The sequence below is a fragment of the Lethenteron reissneri genome, chromosome 10 (assembly GCF_015708825.2).
Source record: "Lethenteron reissneri isolate LAM-NWPU_2019-01 chromosome 10, ASM1570882v1, whole genome shotgun sequence".
In the NCBI taxonomy this organism is placed as follows: Eukaryota; Metazoa; Chordata; class Hyperoartia; order Petromyzontiformes; family Petromyzontidae; genus Lethenteron; species Lethenteron reissneri.
In genome coordinates, this window is record NC_083788.1 from 2,025,919 (window position 1) to 2,049,343 (window position 23,425).

General features: G+C 48.1%; 1 protein-coding gene across 1 annotated transcript in view; it reads right to left on the reverse strand.

Moving 5' to 3' along the window:
* LOC133340807 (zinc finger and BTB domain-containing protein 46-like) overlaps positions 1-23,425 on the reverse strand; it is a 134,718-nt gene that overhangs the window by 65,183 nt on the left and 46,110 nt on the right. The window lies entirely within an intron of this gene.

Sequence of the window (23,425 nt, forward strand, 5' to 3'; positions counted from 1 at the left end):
AGTTATTGCTGGTATATTGTTTTTGTAGCGCTGTATATATATTGGTATTTTACTAATAGCAATTTTGACTCCCTAGGAAACAATGATGTCAAGAAAGAGAAAAATTGACTCGGAGTGTAGGATATTCAAAAAACAGTGGACTTATGATTACTTTTTCATGCAGTACAAGGAAAGAGCTGTGTCTGATATGCCAGAATATAGTGTCTGTGTTCAAAGAATACAATTTACGTCGACACTGAAACTCAACATAAAGATAAATATGATTGGTCGGAGAAGTGAGAAAAGATAACATATTAAAACTGAAAAATACATTAACAACTCAGCAAAATACTTTTGTGAAGCAGAAGCAGCTAAATATTTCATCACTGCGAGCAAGTTTTCAAGTTGCCAAGCTAATAGCGTGCACTGGCAGACCATTCGTGGAGGGAGAATTTGTTAAAGAATGCCTTCTTTCTGTTGCCAAAGAGATGTGTCCAGAGAAGGCCGATTTATTTAGTACAGTGAGTCTTTCAGGACCTACAATTACACGGAGGATTGAAGAAATGGAAGACAATTTCCATCAGCATTTGCAAAACTCCACAAAAAAACTTTCCTATTTTTCCTTGGCACTCGACGAAAGCAATGATGTTCGTGATTCTGCACAACTTCTAATTTTTATTCGTGGGACGAATGACTATTTCGAAGTCATAGAAGAGCTTGCTGCACTGCAAAGCATCAAAGGAACAACTACAGGAGATGATATCTATGAAAAGGTTTGCCAAACTGTGAATAGTTTGGAGCTGAACTGGGCTAAACTAGCCAGTGTGACAACTGATGGTGCTCCTAGCATGGTGGGGTCTAAGAAAGTAGTAATTGCTCGCATTAACCAAGAGATGGACAAACATAACCATTCTCATCCAATAGCCATACACTGCCTCATCCACCAACAAGCGCTGTGTAGTAAATCACTGAAGTGGGACTCTGTTATGAAAATTGTGGTATCTTGTGTTAACTTCATTAGAACTCATGCACTAAACCACAGACAATTTCAGGAATTTCTGTTTGAGCTAAATGTTGACTATGAAGATGTTCTGTACCACACAGAAGTCCGTTGGCTGAGTCGAGGGAGAGTTTTGAAACGTTTCTATGACTTACTTCCACAGATTACAGCTTTTCTGCTTTCAAAAAACAAAGAAGTACCAGAGCTCAAGGATGCAAGAATGGAAATGGCACCTTGCCTTTCTGACAGATGTAACAGAGATATATGCAGTGTGCATAGCAATTTGTTCATAGTTTTTTTTAACTATAGTCCGGCCCTCCAACGGTCTGAGGGACAGTGAACTGGCCCCCTGTTTAAAAGGTTTGAGGACCCCTGCTTTAACACAATTACGCTCGGATGCTCCTGTATATTGGACAAGGCGTAACTTTGATGATGGTGATGATTTAAACAATCTCTTTATTTTTCAGTTATTTAAAGAAAAAACATAAGGGATGTACACCGACTGCTAATTTTGAAGAAGCACGTGACTACGATTCCATTCTGAGATCATGGAGATCATCATTGAGATGATCATGGAGACCACCATCGAGATGATCATGGAGATGACCATCGAGATGATCATGGAGATGATCATGGAGATGACCATCGGGATGACCATCGAGATGATTAGGGATATGACCATCGATATTATCATGGAAATGGCCATGGAGATGACCATCGAGATGATCATGGAGATGACTATCGAGATGACCATCGAGATGATTAGGGAGATGACCATCGGGATGACCATCGAGATGATTAGGGAGATGACCATCGATATAATCATGGAAATGGCCATGGAGATGACCATCGAGATGATCATGGAGATGACTATCGAGATGACCATCGAGATGATTAGGGAGATGACCATGGAGATGACCATCGAGATGATCATGGAGATGACCATCAAGATGATTAGGGAGATGACCATGGAGATGACCATCGAGATCATCATGGAGATAGCCATCGAGATGATCATGGAGATAACCATCGAGATGATCATGGAGATGACCATCGAGATGACCATGGAGATGACGATCGAGTTGACCATTGAGATGATCATGGAGATGATCATGGAGATGACCATCGAGATGATCATGGAGATGACCATCGAGATGATCATGGAGATGACCGTGGAGATGACCATCGAGATGATCGTGGAGTTGACCATCGAGATGACCATGGAGATGACCATCGAGATGACCATGGAGATGACCATCGAGATGACCATTGAGATGACCATCGAGCTGATTATGGAGATGATCATGGAGATGACCATCGATATGGCCATGGAGATGATCATCGATATCATCATGGAGATGACCATGGAGATGACGATCATGACCATCGAGATGATCATGGAGATGATTATGGAGATAACCATCAAGATGTTCATGGAGATGAGCATGGAGATGACCATCGAGATGACCATCGATATGATCATGGAGATGACCATCGCGATGACCATCGAGATGATCATGGAGATGATCATGAAGATGACCTTCAAGATGATCATGGAGATGACCATCGAGATGATCATGGAGATGACCATCGAGATGATTATGGAGATGATCATGGAGATGACCATCGAGATGAATAATGGAGATGATCATGGAGATGACCATCGATATCATCATGAAGATGACTATCGAGATGTTCATGGAGATGAACATGGAGATGACCATCGAGATGATTATGAAAATTACCATGGAGATGCTTATGGAGATGATCATGGAGATGACCATCGAGATGGCCATGGAGATGATCATCTATATCATCATGGAGATGACCATGAAGATGACGATCATGACCATCGAGATGATCATGGAGATGATCATGGAGATGATCATGGAGATAACCATCGAGATGTTCATGGAGATGAGCATGGAGATGACCATCGATATGATCATGGAGATGACCATCGAGATGACCATCGAGATGATCATGGAGATGATCATGAAGATGACCTTCAAGATGATCATGGAGATGACCATCGAGATGATCATGGAGATGACCATCGAGATGATCATGGAGATGACCATCGAGATGATCTTGCAAATGAACTTCGAGATGACCATCGAGATGATCATGGAGATTACCATCGAAATGATCATGGAAATGACCATGGAGATGACCATCGAGATGACCATCGAGATGACCATCGAGCTGATCTATGAGAAGATCATGGAGATGACCATCGAGATGATTATGGAGATGATCATGGAGATGACCATCGAGATGAATAATGGAGATGATCATGGAGATGACCATCGATATCATCATGAAGATGACTATCGAGATGTTCATGGAGATGACCATCGAGATGATTATGAAAATTACTATGGAGATGATAATGGAGATGACCATCGAGATGAATAATGGAGATGATCATGGAGATGACCATCGATATCATCATGAAGATGACTATCGAGATGTTCATGGAGATGATCATGGAGATGACCATCGAGATGATTATGAAAATTACCATGGAGATGATTATGGAGATGATCATGGAGATGACCATCGAGATGATCATCTAGCTGATCATGGAGATGATCATGGAGATGACCATCAAGATGATTATGGAGATGATCATGGAGATGACCATCGAGATGACCATCGATATGATCATGGAGATGAGCATCGATATCATGGAGATGACCATCGATATCATCATGGAGATGACCATGGAGATGACCATCGAGATCACCATCGAGATGATCATGGAGATGATCATGGAGATGATCATGTAGATGACCATCGAGATGTTCATGGAGATAAGCATGGAGATGACCATCGAGATGACCATCGATATGATCATGAAGCTAACCATCAAGATGACCATGGAGATGACCATCGAGATGACCATGGAGATGATAATCGATGTGAAAGTGGAAATGACCATGGAGATGATGATGGAGACATGATAATGGAGATAATCATAATTCAGATGATCATCGACATGATAATGGAGACGATCATAGATATGATAATGGAGATGATCATCGAGATGATCATGGAAATTACCATCGATATATTCATGGAGTTGACAATGGAGATCATGAAAATGACCATGGAGATCATGGAGATGGCCCTCGAAATGACCGTGAAGATAATGGAGATGATCATAGACATGATCATCAAGATGGGTATCGAAATGATGACCGTGGAGGTGACCACAGATGATCAGAGGTGGCCTTCAATGAGATGACTATTGAGGTGATGACCATGGAGGTTTGGGCTCTCGGTATCGCCCCTCCACCACCTCCGCCCCGCCCCCCTCCACACGTGGCCACGCGTGGCCGTGTATGCGCACGGGCGCGTGTGGCTGTGTCGCTCTGTACACGTGTGTTCGTGGCGGCATCGTCGTCCGTCATCTCAGCGCTGTGACCGTCGCCGCAGCCCGTCGCCGCTCTCGTGTCGTCTCGTGTTGTCCGTCCATGCGTGCGTCTCTCGCGTTCTCCAAGCGCGGTATCGTTTAGCTGTAGGAGCTTGGGTGGGATAGGAGGTTGGTTTTTTTAATCGATTATGATGATGACGACGATGGTAACGATGATGGGTTTTGTTACACGAAGGCTGCGTGCGCTCAGCAACAGAAATGGGGTTAAGGGGGGGGGGGGTTGGGTTTGTATAGGTTTGTTTTACAGACGGCACTTCCAAAAATAACGTGTTCTCTCGTCTGTTTTGTACATATTCTGTTTCGAATAAAAAGTACACACGCGTCCCGCAGAGTCTGTCGTCGTGGTGGTGGCTGACACGGTCGCATCGCAAGGCTCCTGTTGCTCACTCCTCCTTGATGGTCATTCCCAGGCGTGGCAGCACGCTGCTGTTTGGCCGTCACGAGTCGTGGAACCAATTTTGAATTCACGAGCAATTTATTTTTAACACACGACAGGACGTCGCTTTCCACACGGACGGGCCGTTATTTTTTTCTAATTTGGTAAATTATAGGAAAAAACGATCTATCTAAATTTCAAGAGCCGCCATGCCACGTGAATACAAGACGGTGGGTCCTTAATAAATAACGGCACGAAGCGGTCGCTTAAAGCGTCGCATGCGGCTCCAGAGCCGCAGGTTTGCCCGTTCCCTGACGGAGACGAATATGACCTCGCAACTCCCTTGCATGGAATAAAACGAGAAATACACGTTCCCAAAAAGGCTTTCAAAAGGGGGACACACGAATGTTGACGGCTAATCCCCCATTACAGGGGGCAACATCGGAGATTTCTGCACGGTGTAGCCAACGCTCCCCTCGCCAACACGCGGAGACAGTCAAGGGTTCAAGTCAATTGTTTCCACCTTCACCGTCACACACAGCTCTCTCCTTCACACACAACTCTCTCCTCTTCATCCACAGCTCTATGCTGCCGACGGGCCCTCGTCATCCCCATGGCCTCCTCTCCCATTCCCTCCCTTCAAACGCACTGCTGCGACATTGGCGTTTATCGCATGTTTCGGTGGAATTTATCCAAATGAAGTAAAAATCCTGATTCTAAAATGTATACACACATTTGATGGGTGCAGTCATTGTTAGCTGGTCCAAAGCCATCCACTCGTTAAACTCGAGAACCCGGTTCAATCACAGGCAGTGGCTGCAGCCCTCACTCCAACCCACGGTGTCAGTGGCGCCGGCTCGGCGCTAGGACCTCTGAGCTGCCCCAACCTGCTCGTGGCATCTCGAGCGGTGTGCCGCCGCAAAGTTGTGCTAATTAGCAGGACCGACTCTTTGGTTCGGTGCGCCGTGAAGATCGAGCGAGCTCGAAAGTCTCCCGTTGCAATGAAAGGGGTTGAGAAATCGCTGCTATCGAGTACGTGGATGAACCTCGGATCGATCGGGGCTGTGGCTCTCGCACAGATCTGGAAGATCGCCGGCGAACGGTGGAACAGCGTGGACGTCCGGAATGAACGCCTCGTTCGAGACCCAAGCATCAACCACCGCACACCTCCTGGCATGGACAATCCTCTGCAAATACACCGCTGTCACCATGAACCGCACCAGAACATCAACGGAACGATGCGCACGTTTTAACGAATGGAACATTAGAGACGAGACGCAACACGCAGCAGCAGGAGTGCGACTGTGGTCATGCAACTCAAGCTGTGGACCGTAGAGCAAACCCACACACACGTTGTGCTACATGGAGACTCGTAGAGACCCATAAGAGACTCGCAGAGAGAGAGGTACATTAAAGACCAGCCACAGCGCGACTCAAGCTGTGGACCGTACAGTCAACCACCGTCGTCTCTTGCTCGAGGGAAAATGAGCTGACGTGACTGCAAGACCACCTCGTGAGTCCTGTGTCTGTAGACAGACCACTGCCAGTGCAGTCGCATGCAGCTCAATGCGAAGCAGTGCTGGTTGAGATTACAAACTAAACTAAAGTATTTATATTTAAAATTACCAGGTAAGGCCCCACTAGCTATGTAGATTTTGTTTTTTCAACAGCGACCTGGCTATCACAAATGATATCTCAACGAAGTGGCTTATCACGGAGACATTTATTGCAGACACAAATAAAGAGACGCGTGTTTGTTAAATGTAGAGGGAAAACGCGGAGGACCTGGAGACAAATCCACGCGATCACGGGAAGAGAGACACCGCAAACTCCAAATATACAACAGCAGGCGTCAGAATCGGAACCGAACCCACGACCTCCTGTATACCAGGCGAGGAAGTCAACATCTCCTCGCCACCGTGGCACCCCACACAAGTGAACGCCTCGACTGCCTCACAGTGGTAGGAGCTTATCGAATAGAAACAGATCAAGTGGCGTAGTCTCTTTCATATCTGTCTCTCCGCATACACTATATACATCACGAGCTACACATCCACGGGACCAGTTGTGTTGCCGGTATCGACATGGCGATGTCGGCAGAAGAGAGGCGTTTTACCCTTTCCGGAAATAACGCAGGAGGTGTCAAGACACCCAAACACCAAATGGACTCACCGATTGCAAGGCGTCGAGTCTGCATTAGCCGCACATTCACGGATTGGTGTTTGCATCGCCTCTGTGCTGCCGTTCGCCTCCTCGTGTCGTTGTTCTCTGGCCTGACAACTGGTGGGTGGGTCAAGGACATGAAGGAGGACGTCTCTGCTGGAGGCCATTGTCGTGTCAGGGACAAGGCGTGCATCATCAGAGCACGTCGCTTTGGATGCTTGACCACAAGCGCGACGTGTGGTCAATGCAGACTCGATGCCCTGCAGTCGGGGTGTCTATTTGGTGTTTGCGCTTCGTAACACCTCCTGTGTTATTGCCGGAAAGGGTATGAAGACTTTTATATTTTAATCATCATCATGATGATAATTAAATTATATTGAAGCCGTTGAAGTAAACATTGGTTTAAAATGAAAGAGACCGTCTATGACATCCAATATATCACTTCTAGGAGACATAAACACTGACGCATTAACAAGGGGCGAAGTTTCTCCAATGAACACGTGAATGCACATTTGAGCACACTGCACAGAGTTACACACTTCTGCAAACCTTGCACGTTACACACAAAAGAGAGCAGCATTATAGGATACAGAGCTACTATTGACCACGGTGATAATAGTAATAAGAGTAATAATCAGAGGAACTCGCTGACAGTCAAGACGATGGGGCCACGTGTATTCACTCTCCCTCCCGCCCCCGGCCGCCTCTGCCCACCCAGCAGCGGTCGCGTTGACCAGCGTCACTCACGGGGTGACGGTTGGTCACTCACGGGGGGGGGGGGGGGGGGGGGGGGAGATGGCACGAGCCCCCCCCCCTCGTGCCCCCCACGAGCCCCTTCCCGTGCCCCCCACGTGCCTCTCGCGTCTCCAACGTTGTAACGATGACGAGGGACCACGTGCCGAGTTTGAATGTCGCCATGTTGATGATCGCGGTCGTTGCCAAGGGACACGACGGTCACGTGAGGCCCGTGACGGTCACAGAACTCCAGCACGGCGAGAAGAGCAGACGTGTTTGTGTGATTCTGCGTCGTCCCTGCTCTCTTGAACGTGAACAGCGGCGACACTTTCAACAACCTGAGAATCCCATCGACCGATTATGCCACGAGAGCTTCCCCAAGGTGAGCGTCGGACTTTTAAAGGGGAATTATCAACATTTTTACCCCAAAAATGTCAATTTCTTCCCTGCACACGCACACACGCACAACACATACGAGACAGGCAGCACAGTAGAATAAGCTAAATGTTTAATTATATTCTAGATTTGAAGTTTTCGTGACTGCAGGGATCCATACTCTTGGGTTCTTTCGGTAAAGTCACGGACTTCAGCAATTGTTTCTTGCTGTGGTTGTCCCACCTGATGACGGACACTTGTGTTGCGCCCGAAACGTCGTGATTTAATTTATAAAAATGTATACCTACGTGACTCTAATTATATTGTACTAGATCTAGAAATAATATTGTACTAGCTTTACTACCCGGCTTCGCCCGGGACTTGGATTATTGTCTTGGATTAATACGCGGAGGGTGGGGGGGGGTGCGTGACGTCTGTATGCACACTGCGTGACGTCACTAGGAATACTGCGTGACGTCACCGCTCCCTGGCCGTGCAAAATGTATCATTATTGTGCCCCCCCCAAATACAAAACTCTATTTTTATATTTTTTTTCCATTGCGTACTGTCTGGAAGTTACCCACATGCCAAATATCAAGTTTGTTGCATGTTGGGAAGTATGTTAAACATTTCGAACAGACACATTCAATAATGTACCGTTTTTGTATATAGATGAGGTAAAAAGATCGTTAAAGTATTTATTCGTCCATATTTGGTCAGAAGACGACGTGACAATAAGTCGACAGCACGTCAACAGCACTGCTGCGAAGGGAAACAGATAGAATAGATGGCGCTGTTGAAGTGGGGCCATGACCCACGTGCACCTGCACCTGTGGAGGCCGCAGTGTCGCTATCGACACGGATCGTGCTGAGTGGTTGTGTTCTGGTGCAACCTGTTCACCACTGCCCACGCAGCAGCAGCAGCAGCACCACCCGTACGGTTTAATTGCGTGTTGGTCGCTTTAAATAACCAATCTCGCGATAAATAGTCACTCAAAGGGCTCGAAACGCCGAGCGGCCAGCAACCAGCAGCAACTTGTAAAGATCGCTCTGCGTGTGGGGTTTGGGGTTGGGCCAAGTGGTCGTTGTAGGCCGTGATTCGTGTCGGGGTGAAGCGGTCACGGGGAAGGGGCAATGGGGGGGGGGGGGGCAAAGGACCCCCTGAGCGACCAACCGTCACTCACGGGGGGGGGGGGGGGGCAAAGGACCCCTTGAGTGACCAACCGTCACACGGGGGGGGGGGCAATGAGGGGGGGGGGGGGCAATGGGGGGTGGGGGCAATGGACCACCCGTAAGTTACCAACCGTCACTCACCAATTCAAAATCATGAACTTTATTAATCGTGGATAAATCCGATGAGCTATAAAGCTCTTTTAAACGATTTCAGGAAATTACACCAATAACAACAAGTGAAAAGTATGAGAAAAGTAAGTTAATCCCGAAAACGAAATGAGCTCCACTCTTTTTAAATCCTTTATATTAAGTTCACTTGCGCGCTTGCTTGCTTGCGCGCTTACGACCGTGCAAATCTTTCGGTCGTCTTTTTAACCCACTTCCCGTGATCCAATCGAGCTGACATTTTGCACACAGACTCGTTGTGCGTGACAATTTATTTTCGTGAAAAAAATGTTCCACTTTTTAGGATAAATAAAAATTCATATGTTATTTAAAATACCAATGTGATAAAAATGAAACTCTTACTCAAGAAAAACAGAAATGAGTAATAAAATGAAACCGATGCCACGCATGTAAAGGATTTATAGTGAAAAACTTTGTTTTTACGGGTTAATTTTTTTTATTAAACCAGGTGAAGCCCACTGAGCTATTTAGTTATTCAGAAGCGATCGACAGGCCCATGTCTGTCTCCAGTGGGAAATGTAGAGCCGTGTGCTTGTCCGCAGTGTAACATGTGATCGCTGTGCTTCTGCTTCTCCTTCTTCTTGCAGTTGGCGACCCCCGCGAGGGATCCCGCGGGGCTGTGCCCGGGACCCCCTCCCCGGATGAAGCCCGAGGCGCGGCGCGGGTCGCCGTGCCGGAGCTGACGGGAGCCGCGCAGGCGGCGGCGGGGCCGCGTCTGGGGGCGGAGCCTCAGGTGAGGGGGCGGGGCCCCGGGTGGCGGGCGGGGCGGGGCCCGCTGGCGCCACTCAGCCAATCACAACGCTGGGAGTGCACGAGTGGGGGGAATTGTTATTGGATCATGATCGGCGACGTTTCGGGCAATGGTCCTTGTGCAGAGCACGTCAACAGTTGTTAGACCCTTTTATAACGTAGCCTATAGAGGGTGGCCCAAAAGTCAGGACACGCAAAGTTATTGTATTTATCTTAACAAATCACAAAGGGTCATTGAGTTTATTTTTAACAAATGTTAAAACTGATATCCATTACCATTTTGAAATGCATTTAGCACCTTTTTTAAATTACAGCTACCTTTTTTGCATGCATAACAACGAACTGAACTCGTTCGTCTTTAGTCAATGGCAACTTCTTTGAATATTTTGTCAGTTTGGGGTTCCTCTAAAAATCAATCGTCTATATATATTTCAGAGACATTTAATACAGATCACTTATCGGTTCATGGACTTAATTTGATTCATTTTGGAGATAATTCAGTCTCACGTGTGTTGGGATGCCAGTCCGGATGGGAGGATTAATTGTGGATGTGTTGACTGTGTTGCTGTGGCAGGGCCCAACCATGACTGTGGCAGCTGGATCAGAGGGCACCTCGTCCGGTAACGACCTCACGGTCTTGGCCCCCACCTCGTCCAACGAGGTGCTGGTGGCGGCCGACGAGATGCTCTGCATGCAACCCAGCTGCCTTCCCCATGGCCGGCCTGAACCATCCCTGGTGCCAGCCACAGCACGCGATAACATCAGTGTGTCTGTGCTGCCTGCACCCCAAGGTGAGTGTGCGACCACGCGACCTCGTGACCTCTCGTTACGGTGGCAGCCACCAACAGAAGGGCCACTTTGGAGCCACTGCTGTTGCCCATCATGAGTAACACGGGGAGCTTAAAATACCCAGCAGCCAACGTGACAGGCATATCACATTATTCTCGAATTTGAGCTTCATACTTCAATGTGGAGCAAAATCTTTCTGGTTAATGGTGGCACCACGGGTGCTGGCTGGGGCCATGTTTTATCTATAATGGGAAATGTAGACCCAGAAGTACGAAATGTAATCGCTGTGCTTCTCCTTCTTGCAGATGGCGACACCCCCGAGGGATCCCGCGGGGCTGTGCCCGGGACCCCCTCCCCGGATGATGCCCGAGGCACGGCGCGGGTCGCCGTGCCGGAGCTGACGGGAGCCGCGCAGGCGGCGGCGGGGCCGCGAAACCAACCACAACGCTGGGAGTACACTGGGGTGGGTATTGGATAATGATAGGTGACGTTTCAGGCAATGGTCCGTCTGCAGAGCACATCACAGTTGTTTGCCCTTTCATACCGTCGCCGATAGAGAGTGGCCCACAAGTTAGGACACACAGATCTTATTGATTTATTTAAACAAATCACAGAGGATTGTTTTGTCATGGTATTAATTATAATAACAAAAAAAATGTTAACTTTTAGACTAAATGATTAAAACGTTGCAATTTCAGTGGCACGATGAATGAAACTTTTGGGCCAACCTGTATTTTGCACTCCTATCATGTGTTGATATTGTTCGTTGTTGTAACATTCTTACCTACCCCAACTGGACACCTATACGAAAGAGCTTTATAACTCATCGGATTCCTCCAGTCTAAATATCTATTCTGATTCCGATAATAATGTGTAATAAATATATCATGTGTGGTTAGATATAAAAAGCGACGTTTCAGGCAATGGCCTTTCTGCAAAGCACATCACAATTGGCCCTTCATAACGTCACCTATAGAGGGTAGCCCAAAAGTCATGCCACATAGTGTCATCATTTTTATTTTAACAGGTAACAAAGCATTATGTTGTTTGTTTTAACAAATGTTAAAACTGACTTCTGTTTACATTGATGCACGATGTACGAATGAGCAGTCACAGCTGCCTTCTTTTGCATACGAATGACAATCAAACTCGTTCGTCTCTGGTCAATTTCCTGTCCATTTTTTCAATGTCATCTGAAAATGAAGAAGAAAAATAGATATTAATAATAATATCAAGTTCAAGTTCATTTATTAGGTATAGCCCTGTGAGCCATTCGGCTCTTGAATCGGGTGCAACCACAACAAACAAAAGAACATGAACAAGAAAACATCTTAAAGTGATTATGTGACTATTTGCAAACAGAAAATCCAAGAAAAGACGGCAAAACATTGCAGAAAAAGCACCGTACACCAACGCTGTGTGCAAAAATCCCAGTGGGATGCAAGTCCGGAGTGAAACATTTTATTTTAGGCCACTAAATAGCAGTGGCAGCTCGGGGTGTACATCTCCTCTAGAGCAGTTTTGAGTGAAGATATCATAGGTAGTGATTCAAGTTGCAGTTTATTGGCAATAGCATTCCAGACCCTGGGGGCATCAATAGAAAAGGCCCTTCCTCCAGTATTTGTATGGCAATAGGGAATCTGAAGTTGGTAAATGAGCGAAGACCTTAGGTCAAATTTGTTCTTTGAAACTGAGAGGAAATCCCGCAGATAATCTGCGGATTTTTTTGGAAGTACATTATGAATCAAAAAGATCTGGTGCACAAGCCGTCGAACATTAAGAGATGTTAAGTTTGACCCAATGTAGAGATCACAGTGGTGAGTCCTATATGGGCAGTTCAGTGCAAATCTTAAGGCCGAGTGATACATTGAGTCAAGCTTCTTCAGTGCAGTATTTGGGGCTGATTTATACACGATGTCACAGTAATCAAGTAGAGGCAGTACGGTAGCTTTTATCAATTCCAAACGGAACATAGGGTGGAAGCAGTGCTGGTGTCGATACAGAAAACCTATTGTTGTCTTTTTACCAATATAATCAATGTGATCTTCAAAATTCAGTTTTGAATCAAGGATGACCCCAAGATACTTATAGATCTTGACTTGCTCTATTTGATCATTATTTAAGGAATGTTATTGGGGAAAAATAACTTCCCGCTTTAGTCCTGGTGAGGAGCATCGCGTAATTGCCCGTCACGTGACGGGTATTTTCACGTCGTAAACGATCCACTGTGTTGTGACTTTGTCGATGACGCCACCTCTGCCGTCTTCCTCCGTTTAATCGACGTCTTCTTTCGTCTGCGACTCTTCTGGATTCATCTGAATGAACTCAAAATTACGGAATGTGACGTACCGAATGTAATTTTATCTTCTACGAGAGTAATGTATAACAAACCTGAAAATAAAGAATGAAAAATTGTAAATCACCTTCATCATTCTAATAGCTGTTGGAGTTTCCTTTCTGTCGGGAAGAAAGTAAACGAAAAGTATCAATCGAAAATTAGTTTTGCAAACTTTTATTTTTTTCTCACCTGTGAGAGTGAATGAAACAATGTAAACACGCAGTTCTTGATTTATGTTTGTTGCAAATGCGCAATTGTTGTGGTAATTATTACATTATTATTTTATGTATTGACTTACTGGATTCCCTATTTATGTGAATACTAAAAAATGAGCTGTTTATAACCCGGAAGGACGCGTCGTTGTGTTCACCAATTTTCGCTCAAAACGTGAGCAGAAAATCGCTTTTACCAAAATGAATTTGCACTCAGTGAGAGGAGCGGCCCTAGAGCAGCTGCTGCCAGCAACTGGCAACGCCCTCGGCCAACCACCCAATGGGCGCCCCAAACCCCAAGGCCAGATCCAGGCTGAGGTTTCTGGTAAACTGGGAAACATTATCCCCCGATTTTAGGTATGATGATAACTTAATGTTTTAAGCGGATTTTTTTTAAACAGAGGAATAATGATTCGGTCTGTCCGTTCGCCCGTCTGTCCAACCAATACATTCTCAGGAATGTTGAGAAGTGAATTGTAATTCATATTCCCGCTGTATGCGCACAGGAATTGAAATAATGACATCGTCGTTATTTTATTTGTATTTTTACTGGTAGTAACCTCCTGGTTACACCAGCCCACAGGGGATTATTTTGTCCGTCCGTCGTGCAGGGAGGAGCTGGGTTCGGAGGGAGGGGCTGGGTGGCGAGGGTGGGGCTAGGTAGGGAGGGTGGGAGGTGGGAGGGGTGGGGCTGGGTGGGGAGGGGCTGCTCACCCCGTGGTGCCCTTAACACGTTCCTTCGGAGTGGGCAGGTAGGAACTTGGTTGGACAGCGCGCCGTTCAGGGGGGGGTGGCAGTTGGATGAGTGGGCGTGTTTACCATTCCCCCCCACCCTCCCCGACATCGCCAACCAATCGCGGCGTAGCTCGGTGTTCGGTGGGGAGTAGGCGTCAGCAAGGTAAGGTAATTTACCCTTTTTACCGTGTAAAAGGGTAAAGGTGTCAACATGCCAAGGGGTAAGGTCAAGGGTAGGGTAAAGGTAGCTCGGAAGAATTACCCGGTAGGGTAAAGGTAGCGCGAAGTATTAAACGGTAAATACGGTACCTTGTTTACCGATAAAAGCTCCGTGGCGCAGTCCATGGCCTCCATTTAATAAGTAATATAAAAATACTTTTTTTAAACACGCTTTCATTAAATCTACGAGTAATAACAGAACTCCACGACTCCAGGAAGTGGCCCCGAAGCTTGCCATAACGTAAGGGACCGTGGTGATTTACAGCCAACGTCAGTTGAGCGTGGACTATTAGACCTAAGCCGAAACATAACATAAAAAATAATGTAATTTTTTTTTATGATAGAATATAGTATTGTCATCAGTATGCCATAAGTATACCAAGTGTGCAGTCGATACCACATTAGGAAGTGGGTTAAAATTGAGTTACAAGATTTGAGGATACGACAGCGATGACAACGACGACAACGACAACAATTACAAGAACAAGCGTGTAAAATTGGAATCATCGAGAGTACTTTATATGAATAAAGCGCGCTATCTAGCATTTACCGTTATAAACCTTTTTCATGTGTAGTACCCTAGTAATTACCCTGTAATCGGGTAATTTGTATGGGGTAAGGGTAAAAGGTAGGCTCGTTACTTTTTACCTTACCTGCTAAAGGGTAAAATGTAAGGGTAGAGTGATTGTATTGTGGTAAGGTAAAAGGTAGGGTAAAGGTAGGCTCGTTTTTACTTTATAACTGTTACCTTACCTTGCCGAGGCCTCGGGGAGGTGCATGGGTGGGCAGAATTCCGGATATGCACGACAGACAGACAAATAACCCCTGGTGGGCAGTGTGGAACCTGTTGTTCCTGCCTGTATAACACTCTAGGTAACTAAGACTCACACACACATACACTCACTCTCACACTCTCAGACTCACACACACTCACCCTTACACTCTCAGATTCACTCTCAGACTCACACACATACACTTACTCTCACACTCAGACTAACAGACACACACTCACTCTCACACTCTCAGACTCAAACACACACTTACTTTCACACTCTCAGACTCACACACACATACACTCACTTTCACACTCTCAGACTCACACACACTCTCAGACTCACACACACACTCTCACACTCTCAGACTCACACACACATACACTCACGCTCAGACGCACACAGACACTGACATCTCACACTCTCAGACTCACACACACTCTCAGACTCACACACACACTCACCCTTACACTCTCAGACTCACTCTCACTCTCTCAGACTCACACACACATACACTCACTCTCACACTCAGACTAACAGACACAAACTCACTCTCACACTCTCAGACTCAAACACACACTTACTTTCACACTCTCAGACTCACACAAACACACACTCTCAGACTCACACACACACACTCTCACACTCTCAGACTCACACACTCAGCGCGGCGTTCGGGGGGGGGGCAGTTGGATGAGTGGGCATGTTTACCCTTCCCCCCCACCCTCCCTGACATCGTCAACCAATCGCGGCGTTGCTCGGTGTTCTGTAAGGAGGGGATTGCATGAGTGGGAGTGTTTACACCCCACCTCTACCAGTGGCCGCCCCGTTCGGCGTTTTGGGGGGGTGGGAAGTTGGATGATTGGGCGTGTTTACCTTCCCCCCACCCTCCCCGACATCCTCAACCAATCGTGGCCTTGCTCGGCGGTCGGTGGGGGGGGGCATGGGTGGGCTGCATTCTGATGCACGACAGACAAATAATCCCTGGTGGGCAGTGTGGAACCTGTTGTTCCAACCTGTATCAACGTTTAACCTACTCACACCGGCTTGTGCCTGCCCTCACAGTCGGGCATATTTGCGGAATACACCACGCCGCCGTTGACCCTGGCCATTGACCGTTACCACCAGCTCCCTCCGCAGGAATGTGTTTTGCTCGAATTTTTGGCGCCCCACTTAACTTGGGGCCCTAGGCGGCCGCCTCATTCGCCTTCATGGACGGGTGGACGCCCCTGTTCAGTTACAATAACTTACTGGATTCTGAATTGATGTGAATTTTAAAAAAGTGAATATTGATTATTGATCGCAAGGGGAAAGGTCGGTGTTCACTCATTTTAACAAATGTTCACCGTAAGTGCAAGCAAAAGTCATCAAAGTGAAACTGCACTGAGTTCAAATTCAAAGCAGATTCTGCTCCTTTATTTCAATTTCTATTCGAAGTAAAAAAAAACTATTATCACGCACAAATTAACTGAATAGTTTATTTATTATTCAGTAATAGAGGGTGTCAAAACGCAAAGATAAAATACAAACACAGGGGATATTTAGGGAGAACATTGATTCTTCGTCTCACAACAAACGAATAATTAGTCACAATTTTAATCCAAGCCTTCGAAGAAAAAAAAATCTTGAGAATTGCATGGAACTCCACCGAGCCGAGTCAGTGTTACACGCAGCATGCAGAGTGTCAGGCGTTAGGCACATGTCACCGAAACTTTGAGAATAAAGTTAACTTTTAAAATAAATAATGAAAACGTTGTAATGTAAGTGCCAAGATAAATTAAATAACCCCGTGTCTTAACTTTTGGGCCAACCTGTATAATAATGTGTAATTAATGTATACTGTATGGTAAATTCACGTAGAAGGGAAGTAATAAAATAATAAAACATAATAAAATACTTCTCACGACGTTTCAGCCACAACGCAAGCAGCCGTCCTCAGGTGAAGAACAGGTCTGTCGAGAAGACAGAGTCTGAATGACAACCCCAGGCTTGGAGCGTCTTTTTAAGCTGGGTTGGAGGGGGGGAAGAGCGCCTTGACAAAATAATTTGCATATCAAGAGGAATTTAGCATATTTATGGGAAATGCGTAGGAGGTGGGCTGGGGGGTTTCAAAGTCATATTATGCCCGTGCATTATGCAGGATTAGCAGCATCAAAAGGAGCGGGTAGGGGGTAGCATTAACAAAGGGAGGGAATGTCAAGGCGCTCTTCTTCCACCTCCAACCCAGCTTATATATATGCTAAATTCCTCTTGATATGCAAACTATTTTGTCAAGGCGCTCTTCCCCCCCTCCAACCCAGCTTAAAAAGACGCTCCAAGCCTGGGGTTGTCATTCAGACTCTGTCTTCTCGACAGACCTGTTCTTCACCTGAGGACGGCTGCTTGCGTTGTGGCCGAAACGTCGTGAGAATTATTTTGTTTTATTTTTATTATTTTATTACTTCCCTTCTACGTGACTTTACCATACAGTATACATTAATTACACATTATTATTATCTGTAATTAATGTAAAGAACCAAAAACATGAATCCCTGCAGTCACGAAAGCTTTAAATCGAAATGTATACTGTATGATTAAATATATAACAGATGACGTTTCAGGCACTGGCCCTGCTTCAGAGCACGACACAGTCCTTCATGACGTCGCTAATAAGAGGCTGGCCCAAAAATCAGGACACATCGGGTTATAATTGTGTTAACAAATAACAGATTGTTATTTAGTTCAAGATTAATGCACGAAATATCTTTTAAAATTAAGTTAATATCTTTAAAAAGTTTACAGCTGCCTTCTTTTGCATACGTAACGACGAACTGAACTCGTTCGTCTTTAGTCAATGGCCTCTTCTTCATAGACTATTTGGCGAGTTAAAGTGAGTTTGGGGTTCCTTTAAAAATAGATTATGTTTATATATTTGAGACATTTGATGCAGGTTGTCCATCGGGTCGTGGACTCAAATTGTATTTCTTTTGGTGATAAAATAGTCCCACGTGTGTTGGGATCCAAGTGAAGATGGGAGGAGTAATTGTGGATGTGTTGACTGCGTTGCTGTGGCAGGACCCAACCACGACTGTGGCGTGCGGAGCAGAGGGTACCTCGTCCGGCAACGACCTCACGGTCTTGGCCCCCACCTCGTCCAACGAGGTGCTGGCGGCGGCTGACGAGAGGCTCTGCTCCCAACCCAGCTGCCTTCCCCATGGCCTGCCGGAACCCTCCCCGGTGCCAGCCACAGCACGAGAAAACATCAGCGTGTCTGTGCTGCCTGCACCCCAAGGTGAGTGTGCGACCACGCGACCTCGCGACCTCGTGGCCTCTCATTAGGGTGGCGGCCACCAATGCATGGGCCGCTTTGGAGCCACTGCTGTTGCCGTTCACGAGTAACACGAGGAGCTCAAAACACCTATCAGTCAACGTGACAGGCGCATCATATTTTTCGCTACATTGAGATTTAAACTTTAATGTGGAGCAACATCTTTCTGGTCAAGAGTAGCAGCACGGGTGCTGCTGGTTGGGGCTACTGAACAGTGCCATGTTAAACTTTCGTGGAAAATGTAGAGCCGTGTGTTTGTCCCAAGTACAAAATGTGATCGCTGTGCTTCTTCTTCTTGCAGATGATGACCCCCGCGAGGGATCCCGCGGGGCTGTGCCCGGGACCCCCTCCCCGGATGAAGCCCGAGGCGCGGCGCGGGTCGCCGTGCCGGAGCTGACGGGAGCCGCGCAGGCGGCGGCGGGGCCGCGTCTGGGGGCGGAGCCTCAGGTGAGGGGGCGGGGCCCCGGGTGGCGGGCGGGGCGGGGCCCGCTGGCGCCACTCAGCCAATCACAACGCTGGGAGTGCACGGGGGGGGTGGGGTCCTTACAAAATAATGATAGGCGACGTTTCAGGCAATTGCCCTTCTGCAGAGCACATTAATAGCTGTTGTCCCTTTCATAACGTCGCCTATAGAGGCTGGCCGACAAGTCAGGACACATGGAGTTATTATGTTTATTTGAACAAATAACAGGATTATTTTGTTATAGATAGTAATAATGATAATAGATACACTTTTAACTTCAAGAATACAAAATTCAAACGTTGTAATGTCAGTGGCACGATAAAGGAAATATCCCTCTGTCCTAACATTGGGCCACCATGTATAATGTGAAAAATAGATTCTGTATGTATATATTTCTGAGACATTTGATGCGGATTGCCCATCGGTTCATGGACTAAATTTGGATTTATTTTGGTGATAAAACAGTTCCACGTGTGTTGGGATCCCAGTCCAGATGGGAGGAGTAATTGTGGATGTGTTGACTGCGTTGCTGTGGCAGGACACAACCACGACTGTGGCGTGCGGAGCAGAGGGCACCTCGTCCGGCAACGACCTCACGGTCTTGGCCCCCACCTCGTCCAACGAGGTGCTGCCGGCGGCCGACGAGTGGCTCTGCACGCAACCCTGCTGCCTTCCCCATGGCCGGATGGAGCCCTCCCCTGTACCAGCCACAGAGAACATCAGCGTGCCGGTGCTGCCTGCACCCCAAGGTGAGTGTGCAATTACACAACCTCGTGACCTCTCGGTAGGGTGGTAGCCACCAAAGCAAGGCCGCTGTGCCACCACAACTTTTGCCATTCAAGAGTAACACGAGGAGCTCAAAACACCTATCAGTCAACGTGACAGGCGCATCACATTTTTCGCGAACTTTAGCTTGACACTTAAATGTGGAGAAAAATATTTCTGGTTAAGAGTAGCAGTACGGGTGCTGGCTGGGGCCACTGAATATCCACGCCAGCCCCATCGGCAGTGCAGCGCTCTGCGATGACGCCGGCTTTCGCCACCACCGTACCCTTTGTGCAGAGGACGACGACGGCATTCCAGCGGCACGGCTCTCGCTGTTTGCGACGGAGCGGCTGAACCTCCGGTGGGAGAGCGACGTGGGCAAGGGTGCCGGCCTGCGCAACCTGGGGAACACCTGCTTCCTCAACGCCACGCTGCAGTGCCTCGCCTACACGCCGCCGCTCGCCAACTACCTGCTGCTGCAAGAGCACTGCAGCACCTGTAAGTACCCTCCCCCCTGGCACTCTCGTTTACCCATGGGCTAGGTTATTATCACGGTTATTTTGGCTGATGTGAATTTCACACTTGATAAACTACTTCGTTGAACTATCATTCGTGGTCAGATCGCTTTTGAAGAAGCTAATAGCTCAGTCGGCTTTACCTGGTAGAATAAAAACATAGTTTAATTTGTGTATGTTTTTAAGTGGTTTGTTTGCCTTGCCTATATTTTGCACTCCTATTGTGTTTATGTATTGTTTGTTGTTGTAACCTTTTCACCCCGTAACATTATTGGACATCTGCAAAAAAGAGCTCCATAGCTCATCGGATTCCTCCAGTATAAATTAGTAAATCAGTATTGTGTTTTTCATAAACACGTGCACACGTGGCGAACATGTTTTAATAGGCTGCACAGATTCAACTTGGGCTTATAAAGCATCTTGTGATGCAATTGGTAGTTAGACGCAACATTAATTGCGATTGTTGCTGGTGCCAGGTTTCCTCGCATTTGTTGTTACTCCCCAGCTGGGCTGAGTGCGAGTGGCGTGCGCTGACGGATTGTGCCACCTGTGCCCTCGTTCGCAGGCCAACGGAGCGACTTTTGCCTGATGTGCGTCATGGAGTGTCACGTCGTCAGCACGTTCAACAACTCGCAGACAGTTCTGACACCCAGCGTCATCACTAACAACATCACGCGTGAGTCCCAATACTAAGTAATCGGCGCGATCCTTCGCCGTCTGTGTTCCAAATCCTTTGCACCGCTCCTTTTGAAATGACTGTTGGGGAGCTCTTGAAGGATGTCATCAGATCCTGTACCTGTCACTTTGTCCCCATGTCCATTTCTCTGCAGGCATCGCCAAACACCTGCGCATTGGGAGACAGGAAGATGCCCACGAGTTTCTGCGATACGTGGTCGATGCCATGCAAGCCTCATGCCTCTATGGCCACAGCGAGTGAGTACTGCGCGCCAGTCAACATGCGGCAGTCGTTCTGCAGTTTGGTACCTCACGGCTTCTTCTTGGTTTTCTGCACGATTGTACTTCAACGTCTGTGAAAAGCTACTCACACTTTTGTGTGAAAACCTGGGAGATGCAGATGACCGGCCCTTCTGACACCACGGTTCTTTGACCTTGGCCCTGACGTGGGCCATCTTTTGTTGGCGCATTTCACGTTGCCTATAAATACCGGGGGATACATTTCTCGAGGTCGGTGGCCCCTTCACATCATTCCTCGTGTTAACGGGCAGCACATGGCACGCTGGGCACAACAAAACTGCCGGGCAACAGCACCGCGTGATGGCTGCCAGCCTGCCCCCAGCTCTGTGGCTGTGCCGTGAAGGTGGCTGCCCTGTGCAGACGCTACCACGTTTGGTTGCTACAGAGCACGCGTTGCAGTGCTGAAGGGAGAGAGTGAATCGATAGCTCGGGCAATGGTGTAACTTTCACACATGCGTGTGCATCCGGTAAAGGTGCTACTGCTGCTGTAACCACCGTGTGGTGTCGTTGTCTGTGATTGGCAGGCTGGACAGATACACGGAGGCTACCACCCTCATTTACCAGATCTTCGGGGGTTACCTTCGTTCACGTGGTAAGTGTGGGGGCCGTTGGCCCCCGGGGTCCCTCCCGCCTGCATCCCCTATTCCGTTTACGTTACCCCACCTCCCTATTACCCGCTACGGTTTCGCCGGCATTCGAATGCGACGCCCCTACTGTTACAGCCTCGCGCCGCGCTCCCACGCTGCGAGCATACGTGCGCACATCATCGTCAATCAAACGCCGTGCTCGCAGTATAGCCCTGTGCGGCACGTTACCAATGCGCATCCGTATCCGACATGTAACGAACGTATGCACACACACACACACGCCGCTCCGTGCACTCCAACTCCACACCAACTACGCAAGTTATGATCGCGCACCTGTATCACACACGGAGTGAACACACGCGACACCCACTCTTGCGCCGCTCTGCGCAGCGCTCGCCGTCTGCTGGCCGCTTGCGTTATGATCGCGCACCTGGGGTACGCCTATTACGCACGCCGCGAGCTTACGCACACACAGTACCACACGCGTTCCCACACGCAACCCGCGCGCTCAGCTCCGCGCAGCGCTCACTCACGTGGCGAACCACGGTGCACACAGCGCACCCACACGCTCACACCGCACGACAAGATCACGCGAGACCACGCTTCGCTATTAATGATTTATTATATGCTACCTGCGAATTGATGTGTAATCAGTGAGTCGACGAGGCTGGCCTATTCCACTAAACCTGTACCTATTCCCTATTTATCGGCTTACGATACCCTACTTCACCTCCCCACTCACTGTTTGGTGCCCGCGGAGGTTCGCTGCTCTCTGCGCTAACAGCGTACCTCGATGCGTCGCACGGACGTCCGGGTCGCTGGCTGGAAGTCCTGCTGGTCCGCTGGCCTGGAGAGAAGGGCGCTATTTTCCCTCTGCGCCCCTCTATTTATCCTCCCTACCTCCAAAGGGGATGCTGCGCTGAACAATGGGCTCGTGCACCCCAAGCCCGCGCACGGCAGTCCCCAGGCGCTGTTGATATGCTAATCAGTGTGCTGCGTGCAAGGCGTAAATCCTAATTAATCCCTTACCCTCCCTAACAATAGGGCCTGCGCGCTCAAGCGCAATTATCCCAACCCTCCATGACTATGCGCAACAGCCCCTGTGACCCCGCTATTCATGCTGTCTCGTGCCTCCCGTGCTTGCCCCGTCGACTCGTGGGGGTGTGTGTGGGGGGAAATGCGCCTCAACCGCGGTGGCCGAATGCCCCACGCCGCGACCACACCATATTAAGGCCGGCAGCAGCGCCGCGGTACCACGTAGCACGGGGGAGGTCATCCAATTCCCTGATCGCCGGAAACCGTGAGAATTAATCCCGATAAGGGTCTCTCGGATAAAAACCGGTCGATCAGGTAACCTTCCCTTCCAGCTCTATGGGGGGGGGGGGGGGGGGATGCGTGCGGGTGTGTGCTTATGTGGGGCGGGTGATGGGGGCAGTGCGGTGGGGGAAGCCGGGCGGCTCCCTGGCTCGGCAGAGCGGCCCCGTCGCTGTGGCACCACATAGCCCCCCGGGGTGCCAGTCCCCGTCCCGGGTTGACTTGAGCACCTCGCCTGGGTTGCCCCCACGAGGTAT